The following is a 20925-nucleotide window of genomic DNA, read 5'->3' as shown; positions in this document are numbered from 1 at the left end:
GGTGTGTTTAAGTTACAGCAAAATGAGTCACAGATACTAATGAGTCATCCTCAGGAACCGTGGCAAGAGAAGTAACGCTCTCCCCGGAACCCAGGGGTCACTTACCTCTTGTCTTTGGTGTCAGTCCCCAGCTTCTCTGGCCAAAGCCTGAACGAAGAATCCCTGCTGTGTCTCAATGCCCACGTAGCAGGCAGGTGTGCCCCAGAATCGGCCTTGAGGGTTTGCTCTCGTGAGTATGCAGCTAACTTGTCCTCCTTTCTTGGCCCTGAAAATAGAATTTTCTCTTCTTTTTTAATTTAAATTTTATCAAATAACACATGAACATAGTTTAAAACTTCAAATATCACTAAAAGGTTTAAAATATAAAAGCAAGCATTCTCTTGAGCTCCTCCTTCCCCAGGGTCACAGCCTCCACCTCTGTTATTTTAGGTACTTCTGGTATTTACCTCCATATTGTAAATAATATACAACTATTTTTTTCATTCTCAAAATTTTAGATACCACACATTGACTTCTATTTTTAAACGGAAGATAAACTTTTAGCTCTCTTAGACCTCTCCCTACCCCTCTCCATTTCCCCTTTTCCTCACCCTCCTAATACAGATTTTGATTATTTAATATTTTGAACATTTAATATTTATATTAATAGAGCTTTTTTCACAGATGATTACAATTTCTTTCTTGTACAACATTTGTTTTCAATATCGACTTGCTTAGCTGTCTATATTTCCATCATCAACTCCTCTCCAAAGTTTCCAATCAACCAATCAATCAATCAGTAAAACTCCTTTCTATAACCAAAGATGTGAGTTACTTACCTTTTTGGATGCATTGGTCCTGGAGTCCATCCTCCTGGATCTTGGCACCACCTGGGTCCTCCAGGCACAGCTACTTGATTTGACTTTCCCTTTACCTGCATTTTGAGAATTATACTTATTTTTCTTCCAAACTTAATCTTTCACTTCTTGGATCTTGTTCTTAGTTCACTCTCTTGTATTTGTTTAACACACTGAACTTTGGCTTTCTGAGAAAATCTGTGTGGGAAACAATCTTTTGGAGACAGGCAAATCTGAAACTCTTTTTTATCTGTCCTTGATTGATAGTTTAGCTAAACTGAAATTTCCAACTTTAAAATATTTTTTCTTCAGGATTTGAAGAAATTGTTCCATTGTCTACATGCTTCCAGTGTTACTCTTGAGAAATATAATGTTATTTTGATTCATGATTTCTCTGTTTTTCTTTTTTTATTGTTGTTATTATAATCTCCAGAAGCCTTTAGAGGTGTTTTTTTAATCCTTGGTGGCCTAATGTAGGTTTATTTTTAAATTTGTAAATTATTTGCTCTAGGCACTTGATAGATTTTTTAAATCTGAAAATCCTTATCCTTCCATTCTGAGAAATTTTCTTGTATTATTTCTTTGCTAATTTCTTTCCCAACACTTTTTCCAGTCTCTCTTTTGGATCTCCTATTATGTGGTTATTGGACCTCTCTGTTTGATCATCTAATTGTTTCATCTTTTTAAATCCTATTTCCTATCACTTTTTCTTTTAGTTTTACTTTGCAGGAAACTGCTTCAACTTACCTTACAAACATTTAATTGAGTTTTGAAATCCATATGATCATTTTAGTTCCTAAGAGCTCTTTCTTATTCCTACAATGTTCCTTTCCTAAAGCAGGCTATTTTTATTTCAGGCATGTAAAAGATTCTTTTATCTCTCTGAGGATATTAATTATATTATGAAAAAAGTTTCTTCTACTCCCTGCCTAATCTTTCTCCAAATTTTGTTGTTGTTGTTTTTATTCTTTGTTTTTTATAGAAGATTTCCTCTATTCTCTGGTGGTCTTTAGTTATCTATCATATTCAGGAGCAAACCTATAAAAAGTGTATTAGAAGCTATGTGTACTGGGTTGAGGTTATTATCTAGTGATCCTCACTATAGGGTGATTAGATAGTATTGGGCTGTGGATGGCCAAATGCCATTATCCTTAGGAATTTCTCTAGAGCTAGGCACTTTCTCTGAAGAAGAAGCCTCTGCTCTTCAGACTACTAGTGTGAACCTGGATGCTGGTGCTGGGTATTCTAAGGAGGGATGGGATTGGGAGTCTCACCATCCAGTACAATGACTTTCACTCAATTCCCCTTGCAGCCCTTTGTTTCACTTCTCAACCTTCTACTGTATCTAGTATCTTGAGTCTAGGAGACCTCTAAATTCTCCAGAGAGTACATGTCTTGTCACCTGTTGGAGAGGGGGAGGGAAAGGGAGAAGAAGTTGCCTAGAACAGGGTTGGAGAGAAGATCTGGGGTCAAGGCAACACTTACACAGGTTTCCAGTTAAGCAGACTGTTTCCAGCCTTGTGCCTCACTTCCTCTTTCCCTTTCCTGGGGTCTGCATTTCCTGAAACTTGCATTTCTGCCTTACTCGTAGCTTGTTTACTGATGGTTTCCCTCTCCCCAGGCGTTCAGTCCTCTGTTTTAGCTACTCTGCTAAATTGGTTATCACTCTTCTATCTGCTTTCCACCTTCCAAAATAGCCTTTTCAATCTTTCATGTGTTTTCAGTGTTTCCTCTGTGCAAACATTCACCTTAGCTGCTTGAACTACTTAGGGTCTAGGTTGTACAACTTGTCTTTTTGCTAAAACTTCACTGTGGATGTAGGTGTGCTTATCATACTTGAACACATTGTGTGGTCCAGGCTCTGCTGTGAGAATGGGCTTTGGGTAGGAGAAGAGGAATGAGGAGTCACAGGGGGCTACTGGCTGCTCATCAAAGCTGAAGGCTGGGGATAACGCCACGTCAAGGCAGCTTTTTATGTGTTTTTTTTTTTTTTTTCCATTTTTATACGTTTTGTTCAAAGCTAGAAGAAAGACAAGATTCTCAATCATTCAAATGACTGTGAATCAAGATCTCTGGAATAGAAATGGGGTCCTGATACGAGCCACACTTTCCTGCTTTCCCCAGATCTTGGGAACACATATGCTCTCACTGGTCCAAGGTAATCTGAATCCCAGAGCCCTTCCCTAGCCTTGCGTCTCACTGACTATCGGAGGTCCATGGTCACTTCCAGCTCAAAATAAACCAATTTGATAGAATTATCATCAATTCTCATGTCCTCTACCATCCAGCCAATTTCTCAAACCAAAATGTAGGAGTCAATCCAGACTCTTTTCCACTTTCCACATCCAGTTAGTCAGTCAATAAATCTTTGTACTGGATTGAATCATATCCCTCTCCCCAAATTCACATCTACCTGGAACTTCAGAATGTGGTCTTATTTGGAAATAAGGTCATGGCAGGTGTAATTACTTAAATTAAGATGCAGTCATATTCGTTCAGGGTGGGCTCTAATCCAATGACTGATGCACCTTCAGAGAGTTTTAAGGAAACACAGACACGGAGACATGCGGAGGGAAGAATATCATGTGGCAACAAAGGCAGAGATTGGAGTGATGCAGCGATAAGCCAAGGAGCGCCAAATGTTGTCAGCCATCACAGGAATTGGAAGAAGCAGGAAGGATTCCCCTCCTAGAGCCTTCAGAGTGAGCATAGCCCTGCCGACACCTTGATTTTGGACTCCTGGCTTCCAGAACTGTGAGAGCGTAATGAGGCTTTTAAGCCACCCAGTTTGAGGTACAACAGCCCTAGGAGAATAATACAGTCCCCTTGGTTCTACTTCTTTAATTTCTCTGCATATTGATCCCTTTCCAGTCCAAGTGTAATGGGCTCAGTTAAGGCCGTATCATTTCTTACCTGGATTACTGCAAGAGAAATTTAGTTATGTATTCTGGAGCGGCTTTTGCTGTACCCTCCCACTTAGATGTACTGCTCTCTAACTTCATATATTTTCTAATGTTTTGGTGCTCTCTCTTTTGGTCCATTTTAGATTGCAAGCTTTCGGCAGTGATTATGTTCAGAAAATTTTATAAGTAGAGCTGATTACTAGATGGTAACCATGATAGTATTTATGTACCTGTGGAACCTTGAATGATCATTTGGCCCCCTGAACATCACTATCATCTGTGGAAACTGAACGTTTCGGATTAGTGATGTTTAATATTCTTTCTTATTGTGACATCTTATGACTCTGTGACCTGCCCCACAGCCACCCTTCAGATGTACTTATATATACATAGTACATAAGTCACACCTGCCTGAGTAGAATAGAAAGTGCCAGAAGCCCCAGAGCAAGTCAGTCACTCATTGTGAAGTTCTAGGCAACCCTGGACAAGTTGCTTTATCTGTGAAAGGAAGAAAATTAAGCCCAGCAATCTCTATGCACCCTCCAAGCTCCAGCCTCAGATGAAGATGGTGATGAGAGTGGAGGAAAACGACAGCCAGTGCTTACTGAGGCTCTGTGTTAACACACGGATTATTTCATTTAACTTGTGGCTCTATCTCACCATGTAGTAATAATTCCACAGAACTGGTAGTTGGCAGGCAGGGTCAGGTTGCTGAATTTGCTCCCTGGGTAAAATTAGCTCCTTTCAGGAAACTAAAATGCCTATCATACAAAGAATAAAGATGTCTTTAGGCTCTCTTTCTTAAACTATGATAACCATCGTTAAATGAGTAATTACTATGGGTGAGTAGTGTGTTAAGGAAGTTAGCTGCCTTTCCTTAAACTAATCCTAATCAGAATTTATCCATTCATTCTACACATAGTTCTAGCCTTTTTTAAAGGCACAGGAAGTGTAAAAGGAAACAGATAACACTGAGTTTCTGATCTCCTGAAGCATTTTAATTATTATTCCCACTTTATAGATGAGAAAACTCACGTTTGACAAGGTTAACTAACTTACCTGAGATCATACAATAAGTAAATGGCAGAGATAGGACCAAACTTTACTCCAAAGTCCATGTTCTTGGCCACTTAAGCCATGAATATATGTGCAATATCACAAAACAAGAAGAAAAAGATCTGGAACCTCCCCCGCACCCTCCTTATACAACAGAGGAACTGCAAAAATGTTAGTATCATGGATGTTAGTGGGTTATATTAATCGTCAAAATTTATGGGCAACTTCCAAATATTTCCAATATAGGAGGCATAACTATTACTCTTTAGATTAGGGGAGGAAGAATTTGAGCCTAGAACAGAATGTGAAGCTCAAGTCCACACTCTCCCTGCCCCTGTGTGACACTTTGTATTTTCCCCACCCTTCACTCCTCAGAAGCTATTTCTTGATGAACGTGGCCTGGAGTGATTCAGAGAACATACTGTAATATTGGGTGGTCTCTATGCAGATTATTTCCTGGCCAGGTAGATGGGACAGACTGCAGATTCAGACTTAGCACAAGCATTTGAATCTGTAGTGGAGTCCTGGAGGAAAGATAGAAATTGCTTTATGTGTCAGGGCAACAATGTCTTGGAATTGCTTGAAGTAATTATAATCACAGTTGCTTATTTCCCCAGAATCAAACGTAGAAAGTGGAGCAAAGGCAGCCTTGGTGAGTAGACATTACTCCTTTTCATAGCAAAAAACTTACACCAGCAATAACGACAGTTACCATTTTTTTTTTTTTTTTTGGATAACCTTAATTTGTCCTCATTTGAAGCATTAAAATTTATGAACAGTGTTAATGGAAAGCTTTTTAGTCTAAGTACGAAGTTGCTGTCTCTTTAACCTCTCACCCCACCTCCATGAGGGAAAAATTGGTCTTGCAAAGCTTTTAGAAGAAGTATATTTCATGTGAATATTCTTTTCCCATTCTGTGTCTCTTTCCCTCCATATTTTTACATTACTTCTTTTGGCCACTGTTCCATTAATAGCATTAGGGTTTTTATTTTCCTGATCTAAGGATGGAAGAATTGAACCCATTATATCTGGTAATTTATCAAACAGCTTCTCTATCACAAAGAACATTTTTTTCCCTCTCTGGGTTTCTGGCAGCTCATCTCACCCTGCCAAGGGGAGATTGAACACTTTAATCTTTTGAAGGGTTCACGTCAGACGATTTCACCACATGCCTCTAAGATTTCACCTCATGAGAAATTCCCCTTCAGATCTGTGGTTTTGCCTCTTCCCAGGACCTTTTGAATTCCGTCATGTCGTCATGTGTTGGCTGTAGACTTTGCCCCCTTTGAAGCATTTACAGATGCTTTCACTAGTCTCTTTTGAAAGAAAAGTTGGTGGTGATGGTGGGAGGAGGGGCTGGAAATCCTTCAACAGCCCGGAGATGATCTCTGAATAATTCAGGATGCCCTGTGGGGCATCGCTAATACCCAATACCCCAGGGCCAGAGTAAATACTAACACTCTGATCTCTGGTTTCCAGGGAAAATAACTGTAGTAGAAGCAGTAAGCTCATCTCCTTCCAGCAACACACGCTTTAGAGGGTGCGGAGCTTTCTCTGAACTCCGGATGCACGTTAGCACCACCTGGGGAAATTTAAATAAATCCCAATGCCCAGGCTCCTCACCTGGCCGATTCATGTGGCAGGAATTGCAGGCGCTCAGAGCCTCTCCGGTGACTCCACATGCATCTCACGCTCATTCTGGGCCACGTTGGAGGAGATAGTTCTGGAAGGAAGTGGAAGACAATCAGCCCCTTCTGTCCAGCCTCACCACCCTCTCTTCTTTTGTCCGCTTTTCACCACAAACACTTGGGAGACAGTTGCCTAGACAAGATGAAGTGGGTGGCCAAGGGGAGCAACTTTCCTGGGTGCGGAGAGAGGCCAAGGCCCAGGGTCCCACGCAGAGCCAGACAGGGGGCATTGAGGCAACTGGAAGCACGTTTTACATGGATCACCTTGTCTGACTTACTTCATTCCGTATGACAGTCTCTAGGTCCATCGTGTCACTGCATATGGCATTATTTCATTCTTTTTAATGGCTGAGTAATATTCCATTGTATATATGTAAGTCAGACAGAGAGAGAAATATCATACGGTATCCCTTATATGCCTTATATGTGGCATCTAAAAAGAATGATACAAATGATCTTATTTACAAAACAGAAACAGACTCACGGACTTAGAGAACGAACTTATGGTTACCAGAGGTGGCGGCGAGGTGGGGAAGAGTGGGGGGAAGGAATCGTTAGGGAGTTTGGGATTGACATGTATGCGCTGCTATATTTAAAATGGGTAACCAACAAGGGCCTACTGTATAGCACAGGGAACTCTGCTCAGTGTTATGTGGCAGCCTGGATGGGAGGGGAGTTTGGGGGAGAATGGGTACATGTATATGTACGACTGAGTCGCTTTGCTGTGCACCTGAAACTATCACAACATTGTTAATCGGCTATACCCCAATATAAAATAAAAAGTTTAAAAAATGCATCACCTTAAGGAGGAGTGTCTTGCATAAACGCTCTCAGAGTTTTCTCTGTGATTCCACAGCAGTGGAGTCTCTGGAACAGGACTGCTTTTCCTTAGCGTTCAGAAGGTGGTTGCCATCCATCAGTCAGGGCAGCATCTGGGGACAGTTCTTTGTCACTTGGAGCTGGAGGACCTCTTCATAGTGATGTCAACCTCCATCCCCAGAGGAATCTCTGTGGCCCTTGCTGTTTACCTGGGGAGAGCCCCAACGCTGGAACTTCTCTGATATGGGTGCAGAGAAAGCACCCAGAAAGAAAGAAAAGGCTTGGAGAAAAAAGGGGAGAAAGGGCATATTTTCAACTTTGTTGTGATGGTGCCGTAAGTGACATAAAGACATTTTAAGTGGAAAAATCAAGAAATATGGTTACTTTGATTAGACTATGGATCTCATGTTTTGTTGATTATTCCCTAGATTCTGTGTAAGTTCTGTTTAGATTAGTGTCGCATTTCAGTGGAGACCTTTGTGAGGCAGGAGGAGACTCCTGTTGGCTGTCCTGGTACATCTTCTACTTTATCCTGGGCCTTCCCAGCCCAGTGTTTCCTTCTGCAATTCTCCCTTACAGAAAATAATGTGTCAGACAACAAAACTATGCAATTAAGTATAGGCACTGATGGGGAATATATGTGTGTGTCTTATTTTTAATTAATTTTTATTGGAGTATAGTTGCTTTACAACGTTGAGTTAATTTCTGCTGTACAGCAAAGTGAATCAGCTATACGTATATATATATATCCCGTCTTTTTTGGATTTCCTTCCCATTTAGGTCACCACAGAGCACTGAGTAGAGTTCCCTGTGCTATACAGTAGGTTTTCATTAGTTATCTATTTTATATATCGTGGTGTATATATGTCAATCCCCATCTCCCAATTCATCCCACCCCCCATGCCCCCCTTTTCCATATGTCCGTTCTCTACATCTGTGTCTATATGTCTGCTTTCAAAGTTAATCCTTAATGTTTTAATATTACAAAAGAGATGTGTGTTTATCGTAGAAGACTTGGTACATATTGATAAACAAAAAATAAATCCCACCATCCCACATTCCAGTTAAAAGTACCATTGATTTTTTCTCTTCCTTCATCCCTTACAACAAAAATGGGATTTTATCATGGCCCACTGCTGTGTAAACTGTTTTTATTTTTTACTAAATATATACATGTATTTCTATGTTTTTATTTAATATTATTTTGCAGGTTGCATAATATTTCATAATCCAAACATGCTATAATTCATTTAATTAATGCCTATATGGACATTTAAGTTGTGTCTCATTTTTGTTTTCTTTATTTCATCTACAGTATTCTGTAATGAATATACTTCAGCTAAACATTTGGGCCCACCCAGTGGTACGCTGAAAATACTTTCTGGAGCTCAGGGTCAGGGACCCCCAGTTGTAGCATTTGTTGATGTTCTGAGGTGTAAGTGCATTTACCTCTCCCACTGTAACCAATTTCAGTGAACGTGGAGTTGGGAGAGGTGAGGTGCCTTCAACTGGGACCACCCAATATGACATTTTAGGATAAATTCCTAAAAGTGGAGTATCTGGGTCAAAGAGTATGAGCACTGTAAAAGATTTTGTATGTTTTGTCTAGCTGTCTTCCAGAAATATCAACATTTATACCCCCGTCAGGAACAGATGGGCGTGTTCCGAAGCTTCTAATTTCCCAAGGATCCTCTCTGTTTTAGGATGGAGTGGACTCTGTGGGCCACGAGACGTCTGTCCTTGGGGGTCTTCTCTCTCCTGTCTGGAAGCCAGAAGACCAATAGCTTAGCAGTGCATTCAAATATGAAAGGAGGAGTTGGGCTGAATCTAGTAGGTTTCTTTTAGGAAAAAGCTAAATAAGAAAACAACAAATGAGATGCCAAAAAGCAATTCAGAAGAAATGCCAAGTATCAAGTTATGTAAAGGTTCAGAGGAAGGAGAATCAGTGAGTGGGAGCCTGGCTAGGAAAGCTTCACAAAAGTGAGAACTGTTCCAAAAGAAAAGAGAAGGTATTCATTGGGCTTTGGGTTACCGTGTCTGTATCAATTTCCTTTCAATCACGGAAGCCTGGATTCTTGGCATCAACAACAAACAGGATGGTGGCAGGAGGTACCAGGGAGCAAGGAGAGCTGTTTGCCTGGAGCTCCATCTATGAGGCCAGCTTTGCCCACCCTCTGCAGCCTTGCTTGAGAGGTCATCTCCAGAATGGAATCCCTGCCCGTGTTTCTAGCCAGTTTTTCTCAGCCAAACCCCACCTGACTACTTTCCCTTCTGTCTCCCTCTTTCATTTTAGGATTAAAAAAAAATCCAAATTGTAATTCATCTCTTCACTATTGCACCAAGAACATAGCTGATAGATAGAAGTGTGTGGTACCAATTAGATCTGCAGCTCTGATTCCTTGCCTGTGGTCAGACTTTCTGCAATTCCGCAAGTTTGTACAACCCAAATATCAGATAACATTAAGGTTTACATTCTCCATCGAAAACTGTCCCCAAAATTTATTGATGCTTGCAGCATCCTGTTACTCTAGAGCCAGAGAAGGCCAAGGGGAGAATCTTATATTTTTCTTGTTGACCTTTGAAAACTAGTGTCCTGTGACTTTCTCTACGAAACCCGTGACCTTCAAGCATCTGTCTTCAACTTTTCCACAAATTATGCCACTTTTCTTTCTCAATTTTTATCTTTAACGGCTATTAGAATGGCATCAGTGTTTGCTTTTGCCACGAGGACGGGGGTCTGGGAGGAGGAGGGGCTGCGTGTGATTACATGGCCCTCCCATCACCCGTGTGCGAGAGGTCACAGCCCGCTGGGGATGCTTTCAAATGAGACAGGAAACAATTTAGAGTAAGAAATCATTTTAAAAAACCATTCTCATGCCAGATGAAATCTCAGACCTTAAAATTTTGTTTGTTTTCTCCCTTCTAAGCTGTTTCCTTTGCAAGTGGAAGACTACTATTTCTTTGTGCAAGTGCAGCTGTGACTAGTGGATCATGGTTTATTTTAAGACAAGAATAGATGGGAGCAAAGGCATACCTGTTGTTGTTTGTCATCCATTAGCCAAATCAAAGCGCATGCAATTTTGTCCAAATACACAGATGAAGATGCCATACATGAAGACACCCCGGCTGGGGGCCGGTGCCCGCTGGATGTGGCAGCTTCTCAGCCCTGCTCAGGCTTGGGTGCTTGTATTCTCCTGTCTTTCCTGTGTCCATTGCCCCTGCCTTAGTTCAGAGCTTTATTATTTTGCGTCTAAAAATACAATTGCCTCTTAACTTGTTTTCTTTAGAATCTGTATCTCTGATCAATCTTTTCTGCAAACTACAGCCAGAGAAATCCTGAAGTGTCAAGTCAACTGTACTACTTCCCTGTCTAAAATCCTCAGTGGCTCCCTGTTTCCTACGGGATAAGTTCTACATCTGTTACGTATCATTTGCAGTGTTTCTCGGTTAACCACCATATACCTTCCCAGCCTTCTCTCCCAGCTCTCTTTCTGGGTATCACTCACCTCCTCCAAAGGAATGTGCTTACGAGCAAACATCATGTCGCCAAGACCTTGGCTGCCAAGAAGTCTTTGTTGGAATGCCACCCGTGGGAACACCTCCTGCTCTGAATTAGATTTCTTCTCACTTGTATCATTCATGGATTTTTAGGATCAGTGAGGCTTTAGCATTTTTGTCCACTCTTCCAGCTTTACAGATGAGAGAATTACCCAAAGCCACTGATAATTATGAGAATAGCTGCCGCTTATTGACTGCTTTCCTATACTCCTGGGAATGTGTTAAAACATCCTTACTCAATTACAGGAGACTTCAGACACAGAGAGGTTGAGTAACTCATTAAGTAACTGGTTAAAGGGCCAGCTTCCACAGGTGGTCTGCACTGGGGCAAGACTCACAGCCAGCTCGCTGATGCCAGAAGCCTCACCTACTATACCCTACCTGTGACCCTCGTCATATACTATTTTGTTATTTTTGTGCTTGTATCTTATTTATCCAACTCTATGTGTATTCTGGGTGGTAGGGTCCTTACCTTACCAGCGTTTGGACTCTATGATATAGATTTTCAATAACTTTATCAGTATGACCTCTGTAATTCAGAATCTGGAGGTGCTGAGTAGCTTGATAATGCTTGGGAAGTCCCCAGCCATCCTCTTCTCTGACCCTTTACAATCTGCTCTTTTCTCCCACAAACACCATTTCAGTCCCATCACCAGTTTACCTGTATGTGAACACCCCCCATGTGCTATTCTTCTTACACTCATCACGTTCTCTGCTAGAATTCTGCTTCCATTTATACAAATATCAAACCTTGTCCTTTGTCCCTTGTTTGGGCCATCATCACCCTACCTATATTTCCTAATAGTAAGATGTCTGCTCTTTTCCTTTCCTCAACCCTAGACTCTATCACTGGTCATTCCCAACTAAAAGCATTTTGTATATATACATGAGTTTGATCTTTGTAGCGAGAATATGAGATTGATAGCACCAGCAAGAAACTACCTCTACCCTCTAGAATCATGCTGTTTGTTTTGAAGTGCCAGGGTCGGGGGAAATTTGTATTTTTTCAGTGCCTGTTGCGTGCTAGCAACATGGGAAGCCCTGAGCACACGACGTCACTCAGTCCTCGCCGTAACTCTGGTAGTTAGACTTTTTTCTCCACTTAGTAAGTGAGGAAACTAATGCTTCAAAGAGCCATAGCTCACCCTGGGTCTCACTTAAAGTAGGGTCCAGGATTTCAACTCACCTCGGGTCTAAAATCCGTGCTTCCTCCTGCACAAGTCTTGGTCGACGTGTGCACCATAAAGAAGCAACATCCTGAGTCCCCTGCAGGCATTGGCTTGTACACTTGATCTTCAGTGCTGATGGGGTTAGAGGACTGTGGGCTGGGCAAGTTTGGGGAGTCTAGTGACATTCACAGCGAGATGATGCCCAGGTTTCTGGTTGACCAGAAAAGAAAGTGTGCTCCCTAGGGTCCAGGATGGGATTAATGAGAACAAGTCATGTCAAATGAGCCCCACTGGTCTTGGGATTGGTGGCAGTGTTATTCTCAGGCCAGTCTGAGAAATGAGAAAAATACTGTGTGACTAGAACTTTTCAGGGAATTTAGCAAATTCCTGTGATCACCTTGTGGACACATAAAAAAGTGAAGATTGGTGATGACTTCTAGAAGTTTCCATAATTGAGCCTTAAATGACATTGATGAACAGATTGAAAGATTGGGGGCAGGGTTTGTTTTTGGCCATTTGTTGTTCAACATTTGAATCAACGTCTTGGAGGAAACACTGGAAGGTGTGTGTAGCTCCCTGGACATGTGTGTAGGAACTGGCTCTATTCATCCTCTCTCCTTCTTGAAAGCCTCTTCTTTTGGGGGACACTTGACAAAATTTCCTTACTTCTTGGCCTTCCTTCCTTACTTCACTGGACTTTTGCTAGTTTCTTTGATGGATTCTTTGTCCCTTGGTCCAAGGCTCCTTCTCGGGCTGTCCTTCCCGCTCCCTCCCTCGATGGGTGACACCGTCTGCTCTTGAGTTTTCTTCTTTCATAATGACATCTCCTGACTTCCAGCTCCAACTGATGCTAGGTATCTCTGCTTCACAGTCCCACACATGTTTCATGTTCAAGCAAGCCCAAGCTCAACTGTTTCTCTTCCCTGCAAACCTGTAGTCAGCTAATGGACCTCCTTTTTGTCAGTTGTCCGGACCATGGGCTCTGCTGTCACTCTCTTTTCACACCCCTACTTACCAAGCTTGTGTTCTAACGTGTAAATATCTCCATCCTTCTCCATCTCCATTGCTGTTACTCCCAATTCCTGCCAGCACCATGCCTCAGTGAGATTATGGAAAGTTTTCTACTTTATAACCCTGTGACTGCTGTTCTGTGTCCGGTCATGAGCGCTTCATAGCATACTCAATGTTGCAGTCAGAGTGATCTTTTAAAAATACAGATCTGGTCAGGGCACTGGCCTGAGGAAGGCAATTCAATTGTTTCCGTTCCTCTTGCCAGCACTTCTTCTGCCTGCATGTTCTACACCTGTTCACTCTTCCACTTCCCCGTTCAGAGCTCTGGGCACACTGCATTTTTCTTTTTCATCTCGAATAGAGCACACTTTCTCCCACTTTCAGGATATTGTACATGCAATTCCCTTTGTCTGAAATATTCTTTCCTCCCCTGGTGTACGTAATTCTTGCTCTTTTCTTCCTTTTCATCTTAGATTTACTTTCCTTCAAAAATCTTCTCTGATGCCTCCAGCCTGAGTTGGCTCTTCCTCTTATGTGCTCAGCCAGCTGTCACTTATACAGAAGTAGAATTACCGCAGAGTGGGATATCTAAAGGTCAGTAAAAAAAATAAAATAAAAATTACCCTTTGGACTCAAATGCTCAAGGAATATACTGAGGTTTGGCAATAGGTGATGCATCTTGTTAACTAATAAGATAAACAATGTTATTCTGGATGGGACACCCACCTGATGGAATCTTTCATGGGTAAAGGTGATGTATCCCCCCAGAGACACTCGTCATGTTCCTAGGCAATCTTCACATGACCTTTTGGGCGGACTGTACACCTCTCACACTCTGCAAAGTCTTCCTTGCTTAACTGAACAGATTTCCACTAGATCAGGCTCGTGCTTAACTCCAGCATTTAATTGTTCTGCTCTAGGTAGTGATTTATTCTTTTGTAACATGCCTACAACTTTGATTCCTCACTTTCTTCTTAAGATTTATTGTTGTTGTTGTTTAATTATATGAATCACAAGGAGTATGACCCTAGAATTTAGGAAGAAAATTAAAAATGAAATAAAGATGGCAAAAAATTCTGACAGCTCGTTTATCAAAGCCAATTCTACTGCCTGCTCCTGGCTGATAGGTAAAGAGCTCTGTGAATCAAATTTGTAGCTTATGGCTGGTCTTTGAAGCAGTGAAGTTTCATGTGTTTAATTTGTGAAATATTACTAGGCAATTGCCTATTTTCTTCTTCAGATATTCTTTTGAATCTCGCCAGTGTTTTCATTAGTCTGTTTGCAAAACATTTTAAAAGACGTGCATGCAAAATCATATTGTATTGGAATACACAATAGCTGTAAAATATCTTTTAATAACTAAAACAATATAACCCTGGGACGTTGTAGCCTCTCAATAAATGTTTATTGAATTAAATTGAATATTGTTAATATTTTTATTTAACTTCAGAGCACTCTCTTTTTTTTATCAACAGGTATTTCTAATTTGCTTTTTGTAATTTAGGGAATTTGACTTCAATGTATATTGGCTGTTTTCCTTTACATAATGACAATATGCATGATGTACCTTCCCCTGAAAAAACATAAAATCATGTTACAAAAAAATGATGCTAAAGATTTAAAGAAAGTAGTCATTTTATCTAATTCAGCTAGTGAAATCCTGAGAATAGAGTTTTCAATTCTTTATTTTATTGTTCTCGTGTCTCACCTGAGTCTTAAATAATCTTGGAGAAAACACACTGTACTATTTTATTAAGAAATGAATAGCTATTCTCTAGGCAGGAGAAAACATAGTAAAATGTAATATTCTGTTGTTGAGCTAAAAATGTTAATAGTACTACATAATGGGGCATGGAAATGCTACTTCCTGTAGAAGAGAACTGAAGTATAGCAGCACTTGGAAAGTCTTGATGGGCTGGTCCAGAAAAATACAAGTCTGAATAGAGATACCTATGTGTGGATGAAAAATGCCACAAGCAAAGAGTATGTATGTATTTCGTGCTTTTTACTTACTTATGGAAATAGATACATTTTTGGTCAGGGGTGCAATGAATAATTTAAAACATTAAAAAATAATTTTGACTTCACATTAATAGGACAAAATCAACTTCAAATTTAAGATAAAACTAGCTATTTTGCCTGTAAAGCCTTCCCACCTGCACAGCCTCCCCATTATCAGAGTGGGATGTTTGTCACAACTGACACGTCACAACCACCCAAAGTCCACAGTTCACATTATGGTTCACTCTTGGTGCTGTACACTCTATGGGTTTGGAAAAATATACAATGATATGTATCCATCATTACAGAATCCTACAGAGTATTTTCACTGCCCTAAAAATCCTCTGTGCTCCACCCCCTCCTTCTCCCACTCCTTCAACCCCTGGCAACTACTGATCTTTTTATTGTCTCCATAGTTTTGCCTTTTCCAGAATGTCGTAGCGTTGGAATCATAAGGTATGTGGCCCTTTTCAGATTGGTTTCTCTCACTTAGTAACATGCATTTAAGGTTCTTCCATGTCTTTTCATGGCTTGACAGCTCATTTCTTTTTAACACTAAATAATATTCCATTATCTGGATGTACCACAGTTTATCTATCCATTCACCTACTGAAGGGCATCTTGGTTACTTCCAGGTTTTGGCAATTATAAATAAAGTTGTTATAAACATCTGGGTGCAGGTATTTTTGTGGCATTTGCAATTTTTTTTGCAGTTTCTGTTTCTCTCCTGAGATTACCCACCTGTTAATTCATTATAAGAATGCTTTCTTTGAGTCCCTGAATATATTTGTAGTAATTGCTTTAAAATCTTGTCTGCTAATTGCAACATCTGGGTAATCGGGGTGATTTTTTGACTACTTTTGCTCTTCAATTTTAGTCAATTTTTTTCCATATTTCTCGTGATTTTTTTTAGTGAATTTAGGACATAATAATATGTAGAGAGTATGGATTCTGTTTTATTCCTCTGAAGAGTGTTGATTCTTGTTCTCACAGTAGTTAACTTGCCTGGAGGCACACTCCAAACTCTGTCTCCCCTGCAGTGGGCAGACGCTGAAATCTTTGCTATATAATGTAAGCTGTGTTTTCATGGGTTCCCTGTGTGTGCATAGTTTAGGAGTCAGGGTTCACTCCCCTGGGATCTATGTCCCTTCTAGGATTTCCTGCTGTGTTTGCAGCTGCTCTGCCACTGGTCTTCTCTGTCCTCTGACACTTTAGCTAGTAAGGCTGTGGTTTTCTACTGCACAAGATGCATGGATTACGATGTCCCCTCAGTCAAAAAGCTGCAAACTCACAAACCTCACTGCTGATCTTTCCATCCTTCCAGCCTAGACTCCACTCCAATCTATGCCCGTTTTTGGTCATTCTTAGTGCCTTAGTCTTAAAAAAATTTTTTTTTGCCTACCTTTTCTAATTGTTTCCTGCAGGAGGGTAGTCTGACTATACAACTCCACTATTACTTCCCCTTTGTTAAATTTTCATGATTCTAAGTGGTTCCAAAACTTGAATTGGTCATGTTAGTAAATGGTCAGTTTTAAAGACGTGGGTTATTTTATACACAGAACTAACAAAGGTCCAGGGTGTTATAGTGGAAAGGAGATGGGGTACAAAATGACTTGTCTAGTGTTTTTTAAAAAAGATTTTTAAGATGGGAAACATACAAATATTTAAAATATTTATTCATGCAATGATTTTTAAAAATTTATTGAAGAGATATTTATAGAAAACATGTAAAGTTTGCTTGGATGAATATTTAAGATGAGTCAGATGTGGAGAACTATTCTCAAGGAACTCAAAATCCAGAAAAAAATGGGAAGAAATGCCCTAAGTTGTGAAGGTGAACAAAGCTGGAGAACAAAAAGTACAGGGTCTTAATCCTTTGCTTAGGAATAGCCTTTACCACTGGAACAGCATGTGCCCTGAGGTCTGGTCTAAATGAAAGTTACCAGTAGTTACACAGCAAAATCCCAGGTAGCTAAATTCTGAGGGAAAATAGGAAAAGAGGTAGATAACTGCTTAAAACAGGAAATATTATAGAAATTATGGTTTCTGCACATTATGAAACTCTTTATAAGGAATACCCAGTTAAGAAGCCCTATTCTACTTTATAAAACAGCAGAAGTTTCAGCATTGGTGAGTGGAGGTAGGATAAATGTTAAGAATTGAAGAGAGAGCATTGTGGTCTCCAGAGGGTAAATATTCCAGGAAAGCAAACCTCCTGAAACGTGCAGATAAGATGTGATCTTCCAGCAGGTATAGCCAGGAAGGCTGAAAATTCTCTGTATGCAAAGAAGAAACCGTGCATGCCAGTGAAGGTGGTGTGGACCCAGCAGTGTGAGGCAGAGCTAGTCAGAGAAGAAATGGAAAATTCAGACCTGCCTGGGTCAGAAATTTCCCTGAGAACCCCATACAGGTTTCATCAAGTCTCTGGTGGGTGGGGATTTGACATTTATACAGGAACCATGATAGATAGATGGATAGATAATAGATATATAGATAGATGGATAAATAGAGATAGATAGATAGGCATATAGATATCTAAATGCAAACGCACACACATACATATGAAATGCAGCTGTAGTTTACTGCCAGAATAACACACATAGTTCTCGTTCATCTGTCAGTTCGGTGTTTCTCAGGTCTTTTGCTGTTTTTTTTTTTTTTACCAAGAAGCCTTTCTAAATTTTGTTACCGAATTAGAACTCAAAGGAAAATTGTTTCTGATTTTGGCCCTAGAAGAGACAAGCCAATTCGGCAGCTTCCCATACATACTGGGCTAAATGAAACATATTATATGGGCATGTAACAAGTTGTGATTGAAAGGAATGATTATAAAATAGAGAATGGAGAAACTTTAAAACTAAATATTTATCAATTCACTTTAATTCACAAAACGATATATCGAGTTCTGGTAGAAGCTTTGTCTTTATGCCATGCCCTGGTGTCCTAAGCACAGTAGGTGATGGCTCTATAACAAATTTAAAATGGCAATAAACCCTAATATCTTTGAACAAGAAGGAACAACTTCAATAAGTAAGATGTTCTATATAGTTGTACAATGCAAATGCATAAACAGATTCTGAGATCTGTGATTTTATGCATTTAGTATGTACATGTGCATTGGCAAGTTGAGTGTATGGGGGAGAATAATTTTGCCTGAAACGAACGATTTCTTGGAAGCCTTACTAACAAATTTCCTCCGTCTAAGCCTTAAGTCAAGCACTAATGTCCTCTGGGTCAGGGTTCCATAAGTAGTTCTTGGCTCTTATTGGAATGCTGCTCCAGTTCTAACACCAGGCTTTACTTTGGTTCTGGAATGCCCCAGTTTCTCCCAGTCCATGACTTGATTTCCTCTCCTTTCAGATTGCATTAAGTCAACCTGAATTTTAGAATTATTTAGTATTGAGCAAAGTAAAAATAACCTGAAGAAGTGAAAGGTTATACGATTTTTTCATTCTAATAATGTATTTTAACAAACTTTTGTTGATGTATGACATGCAGAAGAGTGCACAGATCGTAACTGTATAGCTCAATGAATTTTTACAAAGGGACTATATCCACAGCCCGAGTCAAGAAATAAAATACTACCAGCACCACTGAATCTCCCCTGTGCGTTCCCAATCATTGTCGCCACTCCAAAGGCACTTGCTGTCTTGAATTCTAAAACCACAGATTAGCTTTGCCTGTGATTGAACTTTATATAAATAGAATCATGCAGGATATACTATTTTTTTTGTTCATGTTCTTTTATTTAACATTAGGAGACCCATCCATGATATTGCATGTAATTGTAGTTTATTTCATTGCTGTTTAGTACTTCATTTTGTGAACATACCAAACTTGATCATTCATTCTCTTGTCGATGGATAGTTGGGTTGTATTCTAATTTTGTCTATCATAAATAATACTGCTATGAAGATTCTTGTATAGGTCTTTGGGTGCACAAAAGTACGCCTTCTATATATAGGAATATAATCTCTGGGTCATAGGGTATGTGTAGATACTGCTAAACAGTTTCCCAATGTGATTGTACAAATAAACACACCAACAATATGAGTCCTAGTTGTTCCACATTCTTACAAACTCTTTCTATTGTCAGTCTTTTTAATTTTGGGGTGATTATAATAATAACTTGTTGTAGTTTTAATCTGTATTTCTTTGAAGACTAAGGGCTAAGGACATTTTATGTATTTATGAACCAATTAGTTATCCTATTCTGGGAAGTCTTTTTGCCTATTTTTCTGTTTGGTTGTCTGTCTTTCTCTTATTGGTTTAGAAGATTTCTTTATGTAATTTAAAAAGAGGTACGCAATGATAAGGGATTCAATGTAGGTCTAAATTAGGCCTGCCCAAATCCTCAGTTGTTCCAGAGGGCTCACTGGAAGTTTTACAGGACGGTAGATGAAGCATATTTCTACCGCCTTGGGTGCATCCCCCAGCAGGCCCAGGCCCAGATGAGGTGAGAAAGGACAGTCTCCACGGGATACTCACTTCTTGTCTTCTCTGCTTGCCTTGAACAAATGGGATGGAACTAGAGAGCACCTGGGGGTTGGTTGAGAATGCTTCTCCCAACGATTACATTGGGACCCATAAACCCCTGAAACTTGCCGCTGGTTGGCAACATTCACCAAATGTGCTGCATTAGGGCTGAAATAGTAGGAAAATGAAAATCTCTTGTGTCCCATCCCACAAAGAGTTGCGGGGACTGGTCCCAGAAGTTAAAGGACACTTGAATGCTAACTTGTCCAGATGAAAGTTTCCCCTGACAGATGGTGGCCCCAGCTCTGTCCAGACACCTCCAGGGATGTGAAACTCCATCTTATATTTTTTGAGGAAAACTGCTCCATATTATTGATCAGCTCTAATTATGAGAAAATTCTGATCTATATTTGTATGAGGTGTGGTTGCCTGCTGCCCACTTGTTCCCCCAGCTCACCAGAGCTCTTCAGACACTTCAAGATGGCCATCATGTCACTGTCTTCTCAACTTTTCCTTTAGACTGAAAATAGAAACTAACCTTCTTGGAATAAAGAAGAGAGAGAAAAAAGTACCACAAAGGATGCACTAAGACTGAAGATAAGAAATTTATTGAGAACATTTTCTTGTTCCATAACATCCATCATTTTCCCCTTTGTTTATTTTTCATCTTATTAAACAGTGATTACCAAGTGGTTCCTGGCAGGCTCATTAAAATCCTTAATTTCCTTTATTACAGGTAATTCCCCTCATTTTGTAGGCCAGTTTCCTTCCTGCCTGCCTATACCTGCTGTTACCCTACCCCCCACCTCCTTTTTTTTTTGTTCTGGTAGCAGAACAACTTTGCAGTGGGAATCCGTTAAGTGTGTGACCCTGGTGAATACAAAGCACTGCTCAGGTTTTAGTTCTTCGAATGGTGCTCAAGGTCAAGGTGATTTTCCAGAACCTTTGTGATGCATCTTTGCTTGTTTGCATGAGGGAATGCATTGCTGATTCTGCTTCCTGAAACCAAGAGCTTTTCCAGAGCTGCTGGGCACATATGCGGCACTGTGTTTCTACCTTTAAGGAAAGAAAGGGGGAAAGAAAACCTAGAAAGAGATTTGATGATTCATGATAATTATAAAGGAACATTCTGGCGCTTTGGAGAAGTTCTTTCGTAGTCTTGAAATGGACCGTTTATAAGCATTTATTCATTCTATAAGTATTTATGAAGTATCTACTTCATGCCAGGCACCAGGCTCAAGTATTGAGGATATAAGGGTGAAAATTGCCCTCACTGAGCTTACCTGCTTGCTGGTTGGGGAGACTGGTAAAAAATACTCTTTTGATTTCTTACAGTGTGCCTAGTAGAAAGTACTCAAAAAATGGTAGCCATGACCACTACTGTTACTGCTATTACTTAGCACACTGC

At 40.2% G+C, this 20925-nt stretch overlaps 2 long non-coding RNA genes across 2 annotated transcripts in view; one reads left to right on the top strand and one right to left on the bottom strand.

The window, feature by feature from the left end:
* LOC309634521 overlaps nucleotides 1–20925 on the top strand; it is a 170735-nt gene that overhangs the window by 113182 nt on the left and 36628 nt on the right. The window lies entirely within an intron of this gene.
* The window catches only part of LOC309634529, a 33302-nt gene that overhangs the window by 10754 nt on the left and 1623 nt on the right, over nucleotides 1–20925 (bottom strand). Inside the window, exon 2 of the long non-coding RNA XR_014248184.1 lies at nucleotides 1–20925. This exon is cut by the window's left edge and continues 10754 nt beyond it. This is a non-coding gene — a long non-coding RNA (uncharacterized lncRNA).

Source organism: Balaenoptera borealis (genome assembly GCF_965194805.1).
Source record: "Balaenoptera borealis genome assembly, chromosome: 9".
NCBI lineage: Eukaryota > Metazoa > Chordata > Mammalia > Artiodactyla > Balaenopteridae > Balaenoptera > Balaenoptera borealis.
This window is presented reverse-complemented; position numbering and strand designations above follow the sequence as displayed.